The sequence below is a fragment of the Jaculus jaculus genome, chromosome 1 (assembly GCF_020740685.1).
Source record: "Jaculus jaculus isolate mJacJac1 chromosome 1, mJacJac1.mat.Y.cur, whole genome shotgun sequence".
Lineage (NCBI taxonomy): Eukaryota > Metazoa > Chordata > Mammalia > Rodentia > Dipodidae > Jaculus > Jaculus jaculus.
The window spans coordinates 111991612-112013035 of NC_059102.1; the positions used below are offsets into that span (position 1 = coordinate 111991612).

The window sequence follows — 21424 nt, forward strand, 5'->3', positions numbered from 1 at the left end:
CTCTTTAATAGAAGTGAGTTTAAGAATTCCATACAAATAGCATACATACCTCAACACAAGAAGGAAGACATATTTTACATGACATAGAATATTTGGGGGATTTAATCAACTTGCCTCTAACCAAGTACTGTTTTTTATTACAAACATTGAAGTCAGTTCTGTCTATGCAGTCACAGTTCTAACAAGTCGTCATGTGCAGCACGCCTGACTCCAAAGAAATACGTGACGTCACATTTCTTTCAGGAGCTGAAGTGATGGGATGAAACTACTGTCTGCTTTTCAGTGTTTCAACTAACCATTCCATGGCCTCATCGAGGCCAGTGCCTTTGGTTGCAGATGTTTAAAATATTTGCCATTTTCTGTCCTTCCAGGCAGGTAAACCAAGTGCATTTGCCATTTCTGAGGGAGTCATAGCCTGCTCCATGTCCTGTTTATTTGCAAACACCACTAGAATGGCTTTTCTCAGCTCTTCTTCCTCCAACATGGCAACTAACTCTGATTTGGAAATGCCGATTGATCTCGGTCACAACTGTCCACCACATAAATGACTGCATCTGTGTTTGAATAGTAACATCTCCAGTATGGTCTGATACTCGTCTGTCCTCCTAAGTCCCAAACTTGAAATTTAAGGTTTTTGTATGTCACTGTCTCTACGTTGAATCCAATAGTAGAAATAGGAGTCACGACTTCTCCAACCTGTAATCTGTACAAAATTGTGGTTTTTCCAGCACCATCTAATCCCAAAATTAAAATCCTCATTTCCCTGGTTCCAAAGAGACTGGGAAAGATACTTGAGAAAAAGCCACCCATGATGAAGCCGCGCGGGCGCTCCGACACGGGCGCTGTAAGACTGCGCAGAGACTTCCAGCGTCCTCGGCTTTAGCGCTCGGCTCCGCCCCGCCGCTCCGACAACTTCCACGTCGTCCTCCTGGCGGGCGCGGGCGCGGGCGCGGGCGCGGGCCAAGAAAATGATTTTTAAACCACCACATTTTATTCAAATATCACAGGGATGTGAAGGAGAGAAAAGACTGAGGAAGGGAAGGTAAAATGGGGGGAGGGGAAATCCACCATGGTCCAGAAGCCCATGTAAAGGAACATACACCTTGGAGTTAAAAAAAAAAGTGAGAAAATGTTTAAAAAAACAAACGTGCATTTCCAAAGAGTTTAAAAAGAAAAAAAAAAAACAGTAATAAAAAGTGTCTCTTCCCCTCCTGGCAGCTAGACTACCAGGGTGTGAGAGAGATAATCTTACTGGCACACAAACCTAGGCATTTCAACCCAGGCATGTCCTTGTGGGCAGCTCAAGGGCCAGAGAAGATAAGCCTTCTCTGTGGGCCCAGATAATGAGATGGGCACACCAGTGCCAGCTATCAATGCCAATCAGCCATGGCTCAGAGGAGGAATCCACCCACACCTGGGCAGGGTGCAGTGCTCAAGAGAGATCTGATTGGGAGAGATGGTCAAACTTTGAAGCCCACAACTAACTGAGGCTGGGTGAGCTGGGATAGGCCTGGCGCAGGTGTGACATCTTAGGTGGGCCAGTCCCTGTCTGACTGCCTTAAAAAAAAAATCTGGGCTGGAGGGATGGCTTAGCGGTTAAGCGCTTGCCTGTGAAGCCTCAGGACCCCGGTTCGAGGCTCGTTTCCCCAGGTCCCACGTTAGCCAGATGCACAAGGGGGCGCACGCGTCTGGAGTTCGTTTGCAGAGGCTGGAAGCCCTGGCGCGCCCATTCTCTCTCTCTCCCTCTACCTGTCTTTCTCTCTGTGTCTGTCGCTCTCAAATCAATAAATAATTAATTTTAAAAAATCTGCCTGCCTAATCTGGTCTCCCACATTTTCCCTCTCATGAGGCGACACTCTAATTGCTGTAAGAAGAAAAGAAAGGAGGTGACGTTAGGGAGTCCAGGAAAGTCCTTAAACCCCGGGGGCCCCATAGTGGGTAGAGGAAGAGACATTCAGTGGAAGATCTTGAGTATAAGATGTCTAAAAAGCGCCTGGTGGCTGATGCTGCATGTGGACTTAGAAATAAAGGTCTTGTTTATGGCCATACCACCCTGAATGTGCCTGATTTCATCAGAAATGAAGATCCGGAGTAAAAGGGATGGAGTGGAAGTAGAGTTATAGACCTGCAAACATTAAGATGTACTTGGAGCCACTGGAGAAGCTTAGCATAATTCCCAGATGTAGGAAAGGAATTCATATAAGAAACAAAGATGTCAATATCTTAGAGACAGTGGGAAATGCATATGAGTATATGCATTCACCAACACAAACAGTGAGGAAAGAATTCAGAACTAATAGTAAGATTCTGGGGGCTGGAGAGATTGCTCAGGAGTTAAAGGTGCTTTCTTGCAAAGCTTAATGGCACCGTTCAATTCCCCAGGACCCACATAAAGCCAGATGCACAAAGTGACGCATAAGTTTATTTGCAGTGGCAAGAGGCCCAGGCCCACCCACTCTCACAGTTACCTTTTTTCTCCCTCTCCAAAATAATTAAAAATATCTAAAAAGAAAGGGTTTTGAAAGACAGAACCATTTAAGGTACATACCTGATTACAGCTGACAAGAGACTTAATGTGGAATGCTGAGAATTTGGAAAATAACTATGTAAAGAAAGAATCAAGAAATAAGAGAAGTTTTCACCAGAATTGCCAAATGTCAAATGACTTTAAATAAGCCTAGAACTGAAAAGTACTTAGTGAATTTTTCAATTAAGCGGTCACTGATGGAGCTTAATGAGAGCAATTTGAGGAGAGTGATCAAATGAAGTGAACTCAAGTAGATTTGCAGTGTAGGAATATAAGCAGATTAGGTAATCGTTAGAAGCAGTAAAAACTAAAGGGAAAGTTGTGTCTTTATATTTTATTTGGTTTGCTTTCAATGTTGGAAATAATCTCAGAAGTGTTGAGGATGGAAATGTTTAATATTTAAGAAGAAAAAAATGGGATGGAGAGATCATTCAGTGGTTAAAGGTGCTTGCTTGCAAAGCCGGATATGCCAAGTTCAATTTCCTGGTAAAGCCAGACTCTACTTATTGGCATATGTGCCTGTAGTTCGTTTATAGCTGTAAAAGACCTGGCACACCCATTCTCTAAATAAGTAAATGACTTTTTATAAATAAGAGAAAAATTACCAAATGGAGAAGATGTCCAAAAAGGCAAAATAGTTAACAGCTGGTACTAAATATATTTATTTTGCCTGTCATGTTGCTCTGGGCATTATATTCTGTGAAGTTAGACCCTGCATTTGAACAGTAGATTGTGCTATCACAAATATTGGCCAAATATGGTGGCACATACCTTTAATCCCAACATTGTGGAAGTAAGATAGGAGGGACACTATGAGTTTGAGACCAGCCAGGGCTGGAGTGAGACCCTGACTAAAACAAACAAACAAAAAACAAATAGTAAGTGTTATGGCTTCTTATTAATTCATGAAATTATTACATTCAGTCTTTCAATCCAGATATGTGATTGACTAAAACATAGGATTATTTGTACATATCATCTGTCTTTTCTATGCTGACATACAACAAAATATACTTGGATAATATGAAAACCATACTGATAGCAATACTAAAACAAAAATGTGTGTCTATCAAAAAATACCATATAAAAACCTAAAAAAAATCAGTATGCACCTGGGAAATTTTGTTTTCCAAAGTAGTGTTCAAAAGTTATTAAGAATTACTTCAGGTTAAACAAACAAACAAACAAAAAAAAAAAAACAAAGCATACAGAAACAAAACAAAAATACCCTACCAACACCAGCAAGAAACACCTGAACAGGCTTTTCAAGCCTGTTAAAGAGGAAACACAAAGGACAAATAAATATAGGAAAAGATGCTCAACTTTGCTGATTCTTAAGAAAATGAAAGATTGAAAACTACTGTTAAACCCAACTGATGGGCATGGAAAATGAAAAAAAAAATTATGAACCATCTTGCATTATGTTTCAAAGCTGAACATGTATATCATCCTATGATCCAGAAAATCTGCTTGTAAGCACCTTAGGAAACTTTATAAACTCTATGCATGCCTTGGTTGACATGATAAAGATTATTCATACCTTACAGCAACAATTCACTTTAAAAACCTTCAATGTGATAAATGAACAAACCTCAGGTAAATGAAAAAACAGTGAATATTGGATCATATGTTGAGTAAAAAATATATATATAATAAACTTTTATAAAAATATATATAATCTTGGGCTGGAAAGATTGCTTAGTGGTTAAGGTGCTTGCCAGTAAAGCCAAAGGACCTGGGATCGATTCCCCAGTACCCACATTAAGCCAGATGCACAAAGTGGCACATTTGTCTGGAGGTTCTTTTGCAGTGGTTAAAGGCCCTGGCTTGCCCATTCTCTCTCCCTCTCTTACTGACACCCCCCCTCATATGTATGTGTATATATATATATATATATATATACATACATACATACATACACATATATATACATATATACATATATATACATACACACACACATACATACATATTAGCTCAACATGCAATGTGTAAAGAATTGATACAAATAAAATTCAGGAAAGAGGTGACCCATTGGGGAGGTGCATCAGGTTGGGGATGCAACAAGATACAATAAGGTAAGACCAGAGATTCAAGTACAGGAAGCCTCTAAGTCCCTGGTGATGGTGTACTTCTGAAACAGGGTGATGTTTCCAGATATATGTTTTATTGTCTGTTTAGCTTATATGTTACACATATTCTTTTATCCATATCAAACATTAAACAATAAAATGAAACCTACCCAGCTTGGGAGAACTCTGTATCCCATCCAGCTTTTTTTTTTTCCTAACTGTTCTGAAACCTCAAGTAAGATGTTTAACATGTCTTAGCCTCCTCCGTAACAAGAAAGCTTGGATCATTTCTAAACTGCCTTCCACTCCCAAGGGCCTATGCTCTCATGTTTCAGAGAAATAACAAAGCGTGTAAATTAAGGAACTCCCCCAATGAGCATTTAATTGTACATGTTGACATTTGCTAGAAACATGAGGAAAGATGCAATGAATTGTAATTTCCCAACATGTACTAAACACATAGAAAAATTCAAATAAAAAAACTTATAAACAAGGTTGTATTTTATCATTTGAAAATTATACACACACACACACACACACACACACACACACACACACAGAGCTATTTAGGACAAACAGCTATTTGATCATTAGCCTCCCAGTTGCCCCTCATATATTCCTTTCAAAATTTTAATGACAGTAAAAGGTAAAATTTAAAACTATGATAAACAAGGAAATCTAGGGGAAAAATAACATTCAATGACAAAAATCTCAACAAATGTCTGCAGATATAAAACAGACTAAATTATGAAAGGAAAGAAGATATTGAGACCAACTTAAAACTTCTTGCCCACCCTGACACAGCAGGAGTTATAGGTTCAAAAAAAAAATCCTTAGAAAAAGGACTCAAATTTTCTAGTTGGGAGGAGATTAGGCAGTCCCAAGCAGACCATAGGAAAATTTAGGACCAAACCACTTGGCAGACTTTTCACTTGTGCACACCCACAGAATTGCAAGTAAGAAAGCACAATGCTGCGCTTCCTGTATGCCAGGGACTGAGCTGTGTTTTCTCAAATCAGCTTAGTCTTCACACTAGTCCCCATGTTGGTAGATAGTACTGTCTCCATTTTACAAATGAGCATAAACTGAAGAGTACTGAGTGATTTGTTGCAGAAAATGACTGGCAGAGGCAAGTAGCCGAAGCTCTCTGCATACAGTCTGGTCATTCATTGGCTGAGCTATCCATGCCTCATTGGCAAAGGCCAGGTCTCTGTACTGGCTGATGCTTGCCACAACAGCACTGCATAGCAAAGCACTCTAGTATGTACAAACATTTATTGAGTTCATGAGTCTGTAGCTGTTTGGACAGGCCAGTCTCCTGGTATAAGAGTTGACCACCCATCTTCTGTGGCACACACATCTGAGGGAAGTTGCTATCACCCTGGGGATGCCTTGCCTCACGTTGGTGTGACTTCTGCATCCCTCCAATAGACCATCTCAGGCATATTCTCCTAGCAGTGGTACAGAAGTCACAAAAGCAGTAAACATGAGCACCACGTGCCTATGCCTTGTGTCAGACACACCAACACGCATTCTCCAATGCCAGTCCTTCCTCCTCAGCAGCAGGAATACCAAGGCCAATAGCATATGTTCAAGAAGGTCTGGGGCTGGAACTGAGTCCTTTGACACCATTGATCTACCATGGTCACCACTGAGTGACCATGCTGACAGATGCCCAAAGATATTGCAGCTGCCCTGACATCGTCGCTCTCTCCCACCTCCAAGAGCAACATGTCTAAGAAGGAATAAAGCCTGAGCCTGCTTCCTCTGGTACCAAGTGCTTAGACTGGATCAGAAATGAGGCTCCAGAGGTGCTCAGTAGGATGAGGGAAAAAGAAACAGCAAGACAAAAGCAACCCACCCCCAAATCTTTCTCCTCCTCCAAGTTCCTAGATAACGCAGTGGGACTTACCATCAGTGAGTCCCTCACCTTTGCCATTATGATTTTAGGATTTGGGATTAAGCATGAGTCCCACCCAAGGCTTGTGATCCCCAATTTTTAGGCTCTTGCCTATTTTTAACAAATAATTGAAAGAAACAGACTGAGAAGGATAAATTATCAATTATTAAGTTTAGTTATGGATAAATTATGAATTATGAGGCTTATTTAAGGAAAGCTGGCATCTAGGAAAGGAAGGAACAATTATACACATGGATGACAGGACTTAAATGCCCATGTCAAAATATTTAGAAGAAACAGACACTCATGTGGCGCAAAACAAAAGCACCAGCACCGTACACAGAAAAAGAAAGTTGAGTGGTGGACTTGGGGCTTAAGGAAAAATAACGGAGGAAGAGCTCCAAAGCAGAGACTGAGAAATTCAGACGCCTGGAAAATGATGAGTAAAGAAAGTCAAGAGAGTTATTACACACATTGTAAACCCAGAGATTTAGAGGAATCGCACATGTGGCTGACCCAGAGCTTAGAGAACTCTCATGACAAAGTGAGAAAGGTGTCTGGAAACAGAATACATGTGAAGAATGGACAGAAAGGTACCCAGGCAAGTAATGAGAGCTTCCACCCCTAAGCAGGCTGGGAGAGGAGAGAGATCCTCTCATTCAGGTCACCAAAGAGAAGAGGAACAGGTTAGCACAGGCAAACTCTTATAGTTAATTTGGATGGATTTCTGTTTTCAGACTCAGGTATGAAGGAGAGACCTTTTTAGTTGGTGGATTAGGGGTCCGGCCCAAAGACTAGGCCATTTTGGCCATGTGCTAGACTGGGGAGGCCCAGGGAGCATTGCAGCCACTGTGGGTGAGACGGGTTCAGATGCTGAATTCCAGCTGTGTCAAGGCCAAGATAGTGGCTTTTCCTGGTTCCCTCTATGGACTTCTGCCCTAACTGCCTGAAACAAGCTATCTTTCTCCTGTCTCCTTTAACTGGAGAGGACTTTTACAGGGGAGTGTGTAATGGGATATTTATAAGGAAAAGTGTAGTCCATTTCTAGGCTTTGATTGACTATGTGGCCATCTACAGAGCACACCTTTCTATCAGCAGGTATCGTGAGGAAAAGGTGAGCTGTGGATGCAAGGGTCTGTACACTGACCGCCAGCAGGCTGCCCTTGTTTGACCTTGCAGTGCTCTGCTCTGACTTCCATCCACTTTCTGGCTTCATGGAGCACATACTACATACCAGGCTCTGGATACAACCACTGGGTGATGTTTTCAGTCCCTGGGGATCTCTTGGTCTGCAGTATTAATTTTTCTCCCACAAGTCCTTATACAGAAGGACATGTCTTCCAGTCCTGAGGCGCTCTTTGGAATGACTCTAGGAGTTACTGTGACTCATGATTGCTGTCATGTCTCCCAAGACTGCTTGATCTTTAAGCATGCTGAGTCACTATTACATCCTTTTAAAACAAATACAGCTACAAATAGTTTTCCTTGTTTCTGAGAAATGGAGATCCTGGGGCTGGAGAGATGGCTTAGTGGTCAAGGATTTGCCTGCAAAGCCTAAGGACCCAGGTTCATTTCCCCAGGACCCACATAAGCCAGATGCACAAGTGGGTACATTGCATCTGGAGTTCATTTGCAGTGGCTAGAGGCCCTAACATGCCCATTCTCTCTATATCTGTTTTTCTCTCTAAAAGTAAATAAATATAATTTTTTTAAAAAAAGAGAAAAATAAATGAAGATACTATTCACTTTCTTAGGAAATAAAAGAGCCTATGGCCAAGAAGAGAGTGGCCTATACCTAGGTTATTTCATTCAGCAATTCCCAGTTTTCAGGATGTACATTTGGAATGCACAGAGGTGGTGTGAGGTGTAGGTATGGGAACTCAGACCAGCCTCCTAACTATGTGTTCTAGTCGGGACACCTCTGACGTCAAGATACAAGAATAATGTGAAAACACTGGTCTTTGTGACAGGTCAAAAAGCTTAAGCAGCAGAGTTGGGGATACAGCTCAGTAGTGGGGTGCTTGCCTATCACTCATAAAGCCATGGTCCCATCCCTACCTAATCCCACTGTGCCCTGTGATAACAACCTTTAACTTCTGAAGGGCATATACCTTCTTGAATCTGTTCTTTTCAACATGCTTGGCCTGAAGTCAAGTGCTCTAATATGTCTTCTAAAGTAATTTCACATTTTGTTGACATGGTCGGGGCATGTACACTAGAATGGCTGAGTATTTCAACTGCCAAGAGAAACAGATTATGCATTGTGCCATGTTCAGACTTTCAAAGTGGAACAGTCGTTTTCAAAAGGAACAAAACTCAATCCAAAAGGATAACGGTGAGAAAGGAGGCTTAGGTGATTTCACAGAAACTCCACTCAAGCATGGCCATCCAGAGTGACAGTTTTTCATAAGAATCCGGTGATTATGGGCTTGGGACTCCAATAGCCTTTCCTTATCATGTGTACTAGGATAATTGTTCCCCTAATTCAGATCTCTAAAGCAGCTTAATGCCTGTTTTTACCTTATTCCAATTTTGAAAGAACATAACAAAGCCTCAGTATCTGCTCAGTGAATGCCTCTCTAAGTGAAACCAGTTGACACCAAGCTCTGAGCTTCTGTGCTCTACCTGGGTGTGCCTTCCAAATAGAAGGGTAAGGGTGTCTTTCCCAGGCCTAATTTCAAACTGAAAAGTGGCATAAAAGAATGCTAGGGAGGCATAACATCTTAACAAAGTAAGAACATGGGGACAGTGTAACCTGAGATTAGAGGGAAAATAAAATAAATTTTTAAAACTTTGCTCCAGGGTTAGGCAGATAGCTAGTTGGTGGGATGGTTGCCATGTAAGCATGAGGACCTGATTTTGAATCTAATAACTCTCACTGAAAATTTAAAAAGCCAAGGATTCTTCTTTCTCTACATCCTCACTAGCATTTGTTGTTTTCTTGATGATAATCATTCTGGCTAGGACAAGATATAATCATAAAGTAGTTTAAATTTGCAGTTCCATAATGGCTAATAATGGTGAGAACTTATTTAAAAATTTATTGGCCAATAAATAAGACCAGACCTGGCAGGGCATGCTTGTAATCCTGATTCTGGGGAGGCAGAGGCCAGAGAGTCCTTGGGGCTCACTGGCCAGCCAGCCTAGCTAATAGGCCATTGAGAGACCCTGTGTCTATAAAAGGTAGTGGTGCATGAAGTGTCTATGCACCCACAAGTGCCTGCACTGACCCAAATATTATTTGCATATGCATAAAATAAAATTATTTAATAATAAACAAACTGGCTGGAGAGATGGCTCAGTGAGCAAAGTGCTTGCTGCACAAATGGGAGGACGTGAGTGTACATTCCCAGCATGCACGTTAAAAAGAGGCATGGTAGTATAGAGCACCTGTAACCTCAGCACTGGAAGGCAGAGGCAGGAGAATCCCTGGAGCTTGATGGCGAGCTTGTATAGCCAAATCAGTGACCTCCAGTGGAAGCCCCTATCTCACGAAAATAAAGTGGAGAGCAATAGAATATGACATCTCATATCAATCGTGGGCCTGCACACACACGCACGCATGCTCACACAAAAAAATTAAAATGAAGTAAACCCCCTTTGCGTCATTCAGTGCTCTCAATTTGGTAGAATCACCATGACTACAGCCAATTTTACAGGATAGCATACACTTGAGTTACCTATGGTCACTCTAGTCATCTGGCTTCTTCCAAAATTAAGCCTTTGATGAAGTGTCTGGCAGCATGCCATAGTAGTTTGTCTTCTGTGCATCTCTCCCCTAGAAAGGATACTAGAAAACAAGAGCTTTCTTGTCTGAGGAACGTGGGGTACTCTAATGAGTACATGAATCATTCAAGTAATTATTTAAAAACCCTTTATATTCTATCTTATTTCTGAACCCATTGCATATATTTGAAAATGAGATAACTTCTTTGTTCATCAGCAATGGTCCAGGTCTAATTGACTGATAATGACTGGAGAACCAGATAGGAAATGACCAACAGGAAGAAGCCCAGGAACTGCTGCCATGTTTGTTATAATAAGAAGGAGGGTGGGCTTAGCGGTTAAGCACTTGCCAAGGCTTGATTCCCCAGGACCCACATTAGCCAGATGCACAAGGGGGCGCACACATCTGGAGTTTGTTTGCAGTGGCTGGAGGCCCTGGCACGCCCATTCTCTCTCTATATATATATCTGCCTCTTTCTCTCTGTGTTGCTCTCAAATAAATAAATAAAAAGAAAAAAAGAAAAAATTATTTAAAAGATAAAAATAAATAAAAAGGAGAGTGGCCTATGACACGGTTTGTCATGTCTCATTCTGGTGGCACCGGATGCTTCTTTTGTTCTCATAGGGCATTTCAACATTGTGTTTGAAACCGGACTTCTTATTGCCCTTATCCTTCAAACCTCCTTTCTCAGAATCTCCTAAGCAAATAGATTTCATTTTGTAGGCCACTAACTCCCTACGAGCTGGCATGCAGTAAGTACTCAAAGAAAGTTTAATGAATGAATTATTTTTTTATTTTATTTTATTTATTTTTATTTATTTATTTGAGAGTGACAGACACAGAGAGAAAGACAGATAGAGGGAGAGAGACAGAGAATGGGCGGGCCAGGGCTTCCAGCCTCTGCAAACGAACTCCAGACGCGTGTGCCCCCTTGTGCATCTGGCTAACGTGGGACCTGGGGAACCGAGCCTCGAACCGGGGTCCTTAGGCCTCACAGGCAAGCGCTTAACCACTAAGCCATCTCTCCATCCCTGAATGAATTATTTTATATCTCCACAATAGCTAGAAACTAAACTGTGACAAAACATGATTGTTACTTCCACTTGATTGAGAGGCCTACAGAGAATCTGTGAGCTGCTGTGAACAGGAGCTAGCACAGAAGGGTTGGAGGTATTGGCCGTTGACCTGTAAACAAACCTTTGTTGCTGATTTGACTTCTCTGCCTCAGGTCTCTGCTCTAGTTAGTCTCTTACAGTTACTACTACCATGGATGCCATCTCAATGACAGACCAAAGTGATCTACTTCCCTGCTCAAAATTCTTTAGTGGTTTTCTTTGAAATATAAACTGAAAATTAACTGCCTTCATCTGGCATCCAAAGCCCTCCTCTTTTGAGTTGCCACCCACTTCTCTTCCTTCATCCCATGACAGGGGTCTTCATGCCTCAAACACAGTAACCCTAAAAGGTGAGTCTTGTCCTGAGCACACATGTGTTAGTCAGGACTCCATGGCTAGAAATGACAAATGTGAGATTGGCTAGCAAACAAGGCATCATAGAGGCTATAGAGTATAGCTGTATCTTTTTGTGCTAACATAAAAAAATGGTCATAGCATATTGTTAAGAGAAAATCTGTAGAACCATATGTGTGGTACAATTTTATTTTATAATCTATAAAATTTTTCTATGGATTGTATGCTTTTATATACATGGGGAGAAATAAAAGGTCTGGCAGAATAAATATGCACTAGACATTAATAATGGAGTTTTACTGATGGTTTCTTTTCCAGTTTATTTATATATTAGGATATATTTTTAATTGAAAAAGCGTTCAAATGTATGCTGCATTCATGGTGCTATCCTGCTAATGCAAGGCCATCATGTTCTTCCCTATATGTAGTCAATAGCCCCGTGTGCCTATTTAAATTTAAATAAGTTAAAATGAAATACAAATTTCATCCTACAGTTACAGTAGCCACATTTCAAGCATTCACCTGATAGCATTCCCTGGGATAATTGGCTTCATTTAGATGTGGCAAGAAAAAGGCAGGTGCAGACTAGCACCTGTGATCTGACAGTCGCCAGGAGCATGTGACATCTCAGCCTGGGTTCATTTATACAGAGTCTTTTTATGCCTGAAAGTGAAACTACCTTAGACACAACCTATTGAGTAATTTTAAATGGAAATAAAATCCCTACCCACTCTTCTTTAAAAGAAAATGAGAACATCTGAATATTGTGCAGTGCTGAGATTTACCTTTTTCAATTAGGAAGAAAAGAACAAGCTAGGTGATTTGGAGAGAACATTTTCTTTTTTCTCTCATTTGCCTAATTTTCAAGTAACTTAGCAAGGAACTGGGAGAAAAAAAGAATTTTGTTCCTTTCTGGCAGGGCTACCATTTTAAAACTGTTTTAAAGCAAACACAGGATGCTCTACCTTCCTTAATTTTCTCCCTTCATTTGGAAACTTTAACATTTGGTTCCCCAGGGCATGCCAAATATTCACTGTTACTTCTGTTTTCATTCGGATGTAGTAACAAAATTACTTTTTCAATACTATGTTTTCTAAAAAGATCCTGAATTTAAAAGCTCATGATAGGGCCTGGAGAGATGACTCATCAGTTAAGACATTTGCCTGCAAAAACCTAACAACCTAGGTTCAGTTCCCTAGTACCTACATAAAGCCAGATGCACAAAATGGACCATGCATCTGAGAGTGTGTTTGCATTGGCTGGAGATCCTGTCACTCCCTATGTGTGTCTCTGTCTCTCTTTGCTTGGAAATAAATAAACACATATTTTTTAAAGCTCATGATAAGAATTCCTATTGCAATTTAAAAACAGTAATTGTTGAAGGAGTAAGTATGAGTTGGATTTTTGTGTGTTTTGAGATGGATTTTACAATTATCAAATTTTCCAAACTGTGTTTGATGAACATTCTGGAAGTTGATAATAACTGCCCCTTGGGAAGGCATTTTATTCTCAAATTAGTTTCAAAGACTTTATGCTCTGAGAATACCCCAGTAGCAAAACTTGTAAAATTTAATCCTTAGATTAAGGGGACTTTAATCTGTATCTTAAATTCTTAAGTAAATTATCTTTCTTGGGACTTGAAAATCACACATTAAAATTTTATTATGGATTTTTTATTGTAATATGAGCAAGCCAAGAGAAGTAAGGATAAATTTCTCTTTTACTTCTTCTTCCTGGACATAAGGCTCTGAATGATGTGTTAGTCAAGTCAGAGGCTTCGGGGCTACACTTCAGGCAGGAAGTTGAACTGATCTTCCCAAAGCCAATTAACTCAGAAAGCACAGCTGCCTCGATGTGGAATCCAAGCTGTCCAGTAGCTGTGATGTCACATTGTGCTCACACAGTGGCTGTGCCTGCTGATCACGTCCATGTCTCTCTTACTGAAAACCTCTTTCAATTATGAGTGAAGGAAGTTTTAAAGATGGAAAGAAAATTAGACTTTCTTTACAAATTATAAGTGCAGTTTTTTCAACTGGCTCTTTAAAAATCGAGGAGGCCATGTCCTCATAGACTAATAAGGCTTTACCTCTATTCCCACTTGAACCCTTTTCAACATACCTATTCTCATAAAATTTATCTCAGCTGTCAGACATGACACAGGTCTTATTTCATTTCAATGGAGGCCAGTATTCTGGATGCTTGGACCATGCTAGTTTTTCAGTGTGTTGGGCCAGAGTAAATGATTTATCAAAGGCATTTTCCCCACTAACTTCCGAAGAAGAAAGTGCCACCTGTGGTTCTGGCATGCGAGAGCAGGCATTCACATAGCATGCCTGCTGTCCTTGTAGCTTACCCAGCATTCACAGCGTGTCTGCTACCCTTGTAGTTTACCCAGTAGTTCTCATTCCTCCAAAGAAGCCAAACGCTAGGAGAGTGGATCCCACAAAAAACTGGTAATTCCTCCAAGTCAGAATGAGTGACTTGGGCCATGGCTTTTCAGTATAACAATTCATTGTGTGAAGCCAAAAAGGAAAATTTAAAAATTATTTATTTATTTATTTATTTATTTATTTATTTATTTATTTATTTATTTATGAGAGAACGATAGCAGGCATGCCATGGTCTCTAGCCACTGCAAACAAACTCAAGACGCATGTACCATCTTGTGCATCTGGCTTTATAAAGGTACTGGGCAATTGAACCTGGGTCCTTTGGCTTTGCTGACAAGTGCCTTAATAGCTAAGCCATCTCTTCAGCCCAGAAAAAGGGAAATTTTAATAATAAAAGTAACTTCTGTGATCTTATAGTTAGGTTATGATAGAGGAGAGGAACTCATGAGGCCCTCTCTCTCTACCTGAGTATCTATAGGCAGTTACTGGTCATTGAGAAAGGGAGAGACAATTGCTTCAGTGGTGTAGCTACTGGTAAGGGGCCCATGTTCCTGTAAATAATCCCTCACCCAGTATCCTGTGGGCAACCCTAATGAAAGTCACAAAAAAAAGAAAATTGTCACATGAAATCCAAGGAGAATGGACTGGCCTCAATGGGAAATGCAATAAGAAACTATATGACCATCAGCCATCACATCTACTCTTTCTCTGCAAGGCCTTGTGTTCTCTCCCCTTTGGATGCCTGTTTCATTCTCTCTGTGTTTGATGGATTAGCTTCCACAGAGTGTCCAGGTTCAGATGGTCACACAGGGAAGCTTTATAGCTCTTTGGCTTCTATGTCCTGAATTCAAGTGGTCCACAAAACACATGAAAGTCTGTGAATCTTGCTTCAAATTCTTGAACTAACTTGTTCCAGATAATGATCTTTAGTTGAGTCAGCTATTATAGCCACAGAATCAGTTTTGGGACAGAAAGTTCAACATGTAGTTCTCAAAGATGGAAACCATGATCTCCAGGAACACCTTAAATGATGTCAACAGCCAGGGGCCGAGAGCTACTTCTGTCTTTCAGAAAGCTTGAGAAGTGCAGCTGGTGGGAGTACAAACTTGTACAACCATTAAGGAAATCAATGAGTCTTCTGACAAAGATGAAAATAGAGCTGCCAACTGACCCAGCTACTCCTCTACTGGGCCTCTACCCTAAAGACTCCACTCCTCCCTGCAGACATACCTGCTTAAGCATGTTTATAGCTGCCAAGTTCACAATATTTAAGAACTGGACTCAACCCAGATGCATTATTTGACAAATGGATAACAAAGATAGGGTACATTTACACATTGGAATTATACTGTACATTAAGGAAAAATGATGTATTGAATTTTTTAGAAAAATGGTTGGACTTGGAATAAAAAATACTGAGCAAACTTACACAAATTCAGAAAGACAAATGTCACATGTTCTCTTTCATCTGTGGTTACCAGCCTGGAACACAGTTTGAGTTGCAGCTAAACCTTACAGGTGTCTCCATGAACAGATAGGAGGGATGGAAGGGTAAAAATAAATAAATAAATAAATAAATAAATAAATAAATAAATAAATAAATTTTTAAAAATCTTGAGAAGTGAAATGTGCATGTGTCCACATTAGTCCAATAAGGAATAAACATTCACTAGTCAGTGTGACTTTTTCCATAGCATGCCGAATCTCTGCACCTACAATTCATTTTAGTCATGATTTAATGAAAAATAAAAATCAAATTATTTCTGAATAAACAGATGTTATGTGTTAAGCATTATATTTCAGGAGAATAACAGCAGACTTTCATGCTGTCAAGCTCAGCAACCTCAGCCACAGCAGGAGCACAAGTCCAGGTCCTGCTGCATGTGAAGAGTCAATGAGAGCACAAAATCTGTTTCCTGCCCACTAGGGGAGCCTTGCAGAGATGATCAATTCATAAGCATCACAGGACAGTTTCTCTCCTTACATAGTCTATTAGCTTTCTATTATAGGAAATAAATTGTTACAAATTTATTAACCTAAAACTACATAAGTGTACTACCTTGCAACTTCTATGGGTTAGCAATCCAGATATGAGTTGACCAGGTTCTCTAATCAGTAAATCCTGGGTGAAAATCAGTATGCCAGAGGGGGTTTCAACCTTACCAAAAGCATAGCATTCTCTTCCATACTCACATTGTTTGGCAGGTTTCAGTTTTGAAGCTGGAGTGATAAGAGCTCTGCTTGAAAAGAATTGCCATCCTCAGCTGGGCATGGTGATGCATGCCTTTAATCCCAGCACTCAGGAGGCAGAGGTAGGAGGATCACCATGAGTTTGAGGCCACACTGAGACTACATGTTTAATGCCAAGTCAGCCTGGACTAGGGTGAAACCCTACCTTGAAACCCCTGCAAAAAATAATAATTACCATCCCCACACCATGGGAAAATTCACAGGCCCATTGGGAGAGGAATGCAGCAGGATTTTTATTGAACATGAATCAGAAGTAAAGTGAAAGCATAAACCATAGACTTTATTATAAGCAGAACAACACCCATAGGATGGATGGGAGCCCTGGAATCAGGGAGTTATATGAAGGGCTGAATTCTGAGGATATGAGTATGTTGAGGCTGTCTCTACCTAAACTTGAAGGTTTCCTAGGCTGATTGATGGTCTCTTTGGAAAGATCTTTGTGTTGGGGAAGTAACTGAAGCACAGTGAGTGCAGAAGCAATCATCTTCAACTGTAGCAAGCTTCTGGCAGCAGATTGTGTTGGGGACTTTGAGTTCTGGCTGAACTCCTGAACTTCTGTCCCAACTGTCCCTGGGTATATACATATTAACCTGATCTCTCCCTCAGTTCCTTGCTGTAGGACAGAGGTCCTCAGCTCCTAGCTATCTGCCATTTCTGGCATAGGTCTCACATGATGGCATTTCCTTTCTTCAAGGACAAAAAGAAAGTGTCCCTGCTGCTTTAAATCTCTGATTTTTGTTTAATAGTCTCAACTGATCATGCCATACTTAACCCAGGATCATCCTTCTTTTTTTTTTTTTAAATTTATTTATTTGAGAGCGATAGACACAGAGAGAAAGACAGATAGAGGGAGAGAGAGAGAATGGGCGCGCCAGGGCTTCCAGCCTCTGCAAACGAACTCCAGACGCATGTGCCCCCTTGTGCATCTGGCTAACGTGGGACCTGGGGAACCGAGCCTCGAACTGGGGTCCTTAGGCTTCACAGGCAAGTGCTTAACCACTAAGCCATCTCTCCAGCCCCATCCTTCTTTTAATTAAGCCAAAGATTACTGATTTAGTGCCTTAATTACATCATCACAACTCCTTTGTCCTTGCTAAATACTGTAACATAGAGTGGCATCCAGGATGCTAAGAGGTCCTGCTTATACCCACAAAGCCTGACTATATAGGGAATCTGCACCAACAGGCAGATGTGTTGGAAGTTGGCTTAGGCTTGTGCCTGGCACAATGCAGTGAAGAAGAAGAGTGGTATTGATCCTGTCTCCATGTCACCAGTACTCCCATTGTCATCCTTCAGCTTGAAGAATAAGTAGGTTAATGGAGGGGCCTAAATTTGTTTATAAATTTAAGAAAATGTGAAAATATAAGCATGTATACCTCCAAAACATATTCTTAACTAGTCATCTTATAGATTTACTTTCTTAATGTACACATTAAGCAGCTATATCTGCATGCTGCTTTACCGACCTGCCAATGAATACCTCCCTCATGTGTCTTTGAGTTAATATCCATTTTCTTTTTGGTGTGGTAATATCTGTGCCTCTCTTGTAATTCTGTCTCTCATTTTATACACATTAGGGTAGTTCTTCCCAGATGGGTCAAAGGATCATAGAAGCTAAAGTCTCATATGCCTAGAATTAAAAAGCAGACAATAATAGCATAAAAATATAGGCCTTTATTACCAGTTTCTGACCCTGCTCCTTGTTGGTTCTCCTCTATATCATCTGGATATGATGCAGTGTCCTGACTAAGGGTACTTTTAGTGCCCTTAGAGGTACCTGTCCATGCTTTTGATGGCTCCAAGAAGAGGCCAAGCACAGCTGTGCCCCCTTTCTCCAGCTTTGGGTGATTTCTTCTAGCTCTGGAACTTCCTAGTGAACCTTTCCATCACAGGGCAGCAGGGGCTTGCATGTAGACATACTCTATAATACCTTAAATTTGAGGAAGTTTTTCAGCCAGTTGATTTTACAGAATGTTTTTCAGAAAGCTTGTGTAACGTTTGTGTGATGGGAGTCTAGGGAGAGTAAGGCACTGTTCTTTCTTAGCATGTCCTACCATTTGCCTGTCTATCATCTCCTTCCCTAGTTTCTCCCTACTTCTCTTCTCTCCAAGCCTCATTTTAGCTTCCTGACCACTAATTCTGACACTTACTACAGAATAAAAACAAATCTAACTCGTCTAAGATCATTCGCCATATGAGATAGTTCATGTAATGATTTTCTTTCCAAGACTGAGTTACTTCAATTAATATATTTTTGACAGGTACATTCATTTTCCTGTGTATTTCAAAATTTCATTTTTTCCATACTGCTGAATGGAACCCCATTGTGTATATGGATCATATCTTCATTATTTATTCATCAGTTGATGGTTGTCTGGGCTGATTCCATTTCCTAACTATTGTGAATAGATCAGCAACAAACATGTCTCAGCAAGTGTCTCTATACTAAAATGTGGAGTCTTTAAGGTATATACAAATAAACAAAGATTCAAAGCAATTTTATACTTGTCTAAACCAGCTACACAGGTGGTAAATAGTCAATCTAGTGCTGGACCTGGGTCTGCAAGCTCAAAAGGCCAGGCCTTTCCATCCAGCATGATAACCAGCTCCAGTATCTCACTGCTGACTTCTTTTTCTCAGTCTCTTCCTGACATTGTTGGAATCTCTATCCAGCTTTCTTACCACTCACCCATACATCTGCCTGGCATAATATAATAATAATGTAGTAATGTTAAACATTTTGCCTCATGCTGCCAGATTTTAAAAAAAAAAACAAAACAAAACCAAAAGAACTCATTCATCTGTATAATGCTACCAAGCAGCTGAGGGGGGTCACAGAGCTGGTGTTTATCCATACTTTCTGACGTCTAATGCTTCTCATGAGACTTCAGGTGAGTACCCAAATCAGCTTATATTATTTTAACAAAGGCTGTGGCAGGATTTTAAGGATTAGACCACAGAGACCCCTGATGGAGTGCTTCCATTGCTTTCTCTCCCTCTCTCTATAAAAATTCACACACACACACACACACATACATACATGTCACTTACCTATGCATGTCAAATCTCTCTTTCTGCATCACTCCCACCCTCTCATGCAGGTGCTTTGAACTGAGCTCTATACTTTCCCAGTCTGAACTTGCCCTCAGGATGAATACAGTACGTGGTCATCTCAGGCCAGAGTCCCATGCATCTGCTCTCTAAACCCCTAAATTATTGACTGGCAGACCCTTGCCAGAGGGCTTAACATTTATCTCTAAACAATATTCCCAAGTGTCAGAATCATTTCAAACATTCATGCTGCTTTTTCTGGTATTAGCTACACCTGCCAGTTTTATGCCACATACATTTAGCATCGCTCCTATGTATTCATCCATATGATTGAATTAGCAGAAGATCAAAGGGAAAAAATTGTGGCCTAATTTAGTGTTATTTCTACCCAATATTTTTACCTTCCCTTGTATAATTGTAAAGCTACCTAATAAATGACTATATGTTCAGTAATAATTTCTGTAGTTTGTTCATCAAACTACCTAATAGGATTGTCATACATTGCATTTCTCCATGTAATCCATAATGAATAACCAACATGATGAAGTATGAAGGAAGGTCTAAATCAAGATATGGATATATCCTTTGCTTTTATTCTTTGAGGAGGAGCTACATAATAAGGTGTAGGCAGACAGACTGAGAGGTAGACTGTGTATATTCCACTGAGAAGTGATAACTCTGGGCATTTTATGGAGCAGACTCTATTTATATGGAAGGATTCTCTCTTTTACCATGAAATGAGTAGGAAAAATGTCAGTGTGTTCACTGCAGAGAAATTGTTATACTCGGGATAGCTATGTATTTGCTCACATTGCACAACATATTATAATAGATTAGGTGACTTTAACAACTAATATCTTTTCCTCACAGTTTTTTTTAAATTATTTTATTTTCAAGCAGAGAGACAGAAACTAGGTGGGGGCAGGGAGCAGGTAATGGGTGCACCAGGGCCAGGACTTCTAGTCACTGTAAATGAACTCCAGATGCATGTGCCACTTGGTGTGTCTGGCTTTATGTGGGTACTGGAAAATCAAAATCAGGTCATTAAGCTTTGCAGACAAGCATCTTAACTGCTGAGCAATCTCTCCAGCCACTGTTTCTCATAGTTCTGAAGACAGAAAAGCCTAAGGTCAAAGTATCAGTAGCTTCTGTGTCTTAGAGTAATTTGTAACTAGATACTTCTTATGACAGAGAGAGGGGAGGAGAGAGGATGAATCTATCATGTCTCTTTTCATAAAGATGTTCATCCTACTTATGAGAAGTTCCAACTCAAAATACCATTGTATTGAAGATTTAGGCTTCAACCTGTGAGTTTGAGGGAAATACAAACATTCAATTCATATTATGCAATCACTAAAAGACTTTGAAGGATAGAAAATATAATTATTGCTATGAATCATGATGATAACCTTTACTTATTTTTCTGAGATAATGTCATTCTGCACCTCCGGCTGGTTTTGAACTATATAGCCCAAGATTACCTTGAATTTGCTGCAATTATCCTGCCCCAGCCTTCCAACTGGCTAGATTATAGGTGTGAGCCATTACACCCATCCAGCAATGTAATTTTTTAATACTATGGTAAATGATGGCACGGAGAGTCTGAAATCCCAAAGGCAGTGAAAGCAAATAGGAAACATCACCATAGAGCAGAGGAAACAACATGGAGATATGAGTAAGACAGTTGTAACTTGCAAAAGAAAATGAGATGAATACAAGGGGGGTTGCAGTAATAAAACTTAGCTACTGAACATATGGCATGAATTGGTGGATAATAATTTCTAAAATGTTGAGATTTCTGTCTGAGAGAATTAATGGTTGTATGTACTGGCTAGTGAATACAAGAGAAGCTACTATATCTTGCTGTGTCAAGAAATGCTAAATTCCAGGTTCAATGTGTGGCATCTGGAGTGTTTGTGACCACCACATTGCTGGACAGCAGAGAACACAGGATCAAGAACAGCCATATAAGGATAAATGGAATTGGTACAAGGGAAATAAAGAAACCTCCCAGGGGAGAAAGAACATGACAGAAGGG

The 21424-nt window shown here is 40.3% G+C and overlaps 1 protein-coding gene and 1 pseudogene across 2 annotated transcripts in view; one reads left to right on the top strand and one right to left on the bottom strand.

Annotated features, from left to right (window-relative positions):
• Nucleotides 1-21424, top strand: part of Plppr1 (phospholipid phosphatase related 1) — a 301657-nt gene that overhangs the window by 215917 nt on the left and 64316 nt on the right. The gene's annotated exons all lie outside the window — the stretch shown is intronic.
• LOC101607821 lies at nucleotides 158-818 on the bottom strand (annotated as a pseudogene).